Here is a 2319-nt window from a genome sequence, read left to right as displayed (position 1 = left end):
TTTCCCGATCACTTGAATGCCTACCAGCTGTACACAAGTGAAAAGATAAAGAATGCAACTGCGTACTACCAGGACTCTCTTTGATTGTATTTGTTAACAGAAGTAAAACTGAGTTATAGCTTGTCTCTCTCTCTTGGTTCTTTTTTTAAAAATCCACATACTTGTCTGCCTGGGTGAAATTCCTGAACGCCTTAATACAAGACCGAAAGAAATCAATACTTTTTTGGGCTGCAATGTTTGAGTTTATGCATGTGAATTGTCAAATACTTAGTATTTTTTTTCTAATTTGAAACACTGAATAAACTGCACAGTGGAAACAGATATGATTGGTTTTTTTTAACACGTCATGTAATTACTCATACTCAAAATGTTTTCCTGTAGTTAAGTATCAATAACCAATTAAAACAGTAATTAAAAGCATCTTATTTGAACAAAATATTGTTATATTAGAACACTTTCAAATACTCCGATACTTACTTCAAATACTTAAAGTATTCTGCCCTCAAATACTCCAAGGTTACTTCCGAAGTTCTGTATCTGTAGTTACCTAGTTTTTCCAGTCACTAACATAAGTGATTCATATGAATATTCTTTGAGAATTAAAAAATAAATTCTAGACAGTCCTGACCTTCGCTATTGGGAGAGGAGTCTGCAATTGTGGTGGATTTGTCATTCTTTGTTTAAGAGAGAAAAATAGAGAGGGTGCAGGTGAGACAATTTCTGACATTATTACCCCCAAATTAATGGATTTCCTAAGCATTTTACTGGAAATGGAATAATTTTCACAGTGCCTCTGGGCTACTCTTTCCATTCCGGAACCTTGCAGAATTTTTGACTATGCAGCCTGGTATAGCTGGGCGCTGAAATGGGATTAGTTCTTTTAAAACTGATTAAAGGAGCAATTCACTTTTTGAATTTTGATCCTTTGATAACATCTTATAGATACCTGCGTGCGAGTGCTTCACTTAGAAGCAGTCTGATGGGAATTCCTCTGTAGGTTTGAAATTCTATTAAATATGGAAAGTTCATGTCAAGCAATAGTAGATAGACTTAAAACTTATGAAAGATGGTGGCCAAGTGCTTCAAGGACACTTGCAGATCTAGGAGGGAGAAGTTCTGAGAGGCTGATCTAAAGCTGTGGTAAATGAACTGAAAATGAAAAGATTAAGTATTTATGCAGTTCTTGCAATTAAGTAGGTGAAGTATAAAAATAGCAGTATTTTTTGTCAAGTCTGAGGATGCTTTTTGACTAGTGACTGATAAGCTGCTGAAAACACACCGAACAGACCTGATAAAATCTTTCTCAAGTGTCACAGAAATGCTTCTACAAGCATGATAGTCAGGTTATAGCACTTGTTCATAAGTACTTGAGTATTACCTGCAGAAGTCTGGCCAGAGGGACGAATTTTTTCTATGGGTACATGAAAATAATTTGGCTACGTGTTAAGCGCTGAGTGCTCAGTAAATAAGTAAATAGTAGATGTTCCTGAAGTGGGATGTTGGAAATGTCCTTCCAAAATCTGACATGTAATTCATCATTTTGTATCCCGAAAAACCAGTATCTGATGGCTAAGGTGACGAATTTTGAGCATTGTTACTGCTTGTGGGCTTTTGAGGTAGTAGAGCTGTAAAAGGCACTGGCAGTTGCAGTCGTTGTGCGTACAACACAAGAGAGGAGCTGCTTCTATAGCAGTGGCCTCAATGTCCTCTCTGTAGTTGTGCTTTTCGGCAGTGCCTCATCCTTCCAACCTGCTATCATAGCATGCTTCTGGCAGAGGGGCTCCATGTCAAGTGCGTCATTTGTTCACCTGGACCTCTCTTGCCGCTTTGCTGCAGGAAGTTTGTGGGGCTGGATGCCGTCTCTTCACAGGCTGGTTGGAACCCACCGGTTTTCCAAGACAGCACTGGTGAGAAGAGCAATGCTGACTCCTATTCTTCACTTGCACTGCTTAATGTAGTGGGTTTTTTGGGAGATGACCAAAGAAGTTAACCTCCTGTGTGTGGTATGCCCATCACCAAGTACCAATGCAAGCTAAAGACAGCCTGTGGAGGGAAGAGGTTAGGTTCCAGGCTGGCTGAATAAATCTCCCTGAATAAGAGATGAGAATGAGAAATTTTGTTATTCTGTATAATGGGATGATTTTAATATGATTTGTTTTTTTGTTCTCCTGTGTGACCTTGTATCCAAGCCTAAGGCAAATCAGCACAGGCACTGGCCTCACTGTTCCCATTTGAAACAGACTGTCTGCTTTTCAACGACCTGCCTTCAAGTAATTTTTCAAAATGGGCTTAGCTCAAGATGAGTGTTTACTGTCACAC

This window comes from Buceros rhinoceros, unplaced genomic scaffold (assembly GCF_000710305.1).
Source record: "Buceros rhinoceros silvestris isolate BGI_N320 unplaced genomic scaffold, ASM71030v1 scaffold16781, whole genome shotgun sequence".
In the NCBI taxonomy this organism is placed as follows: Eukaryota; Metazoa; Chordata; class Aves; order Bucerotiformes; family Bucerotidae; genus Buceros; species Buceros rhinoceros.
Note: the sequence above shows the minus strand (reverse complement) of the source record.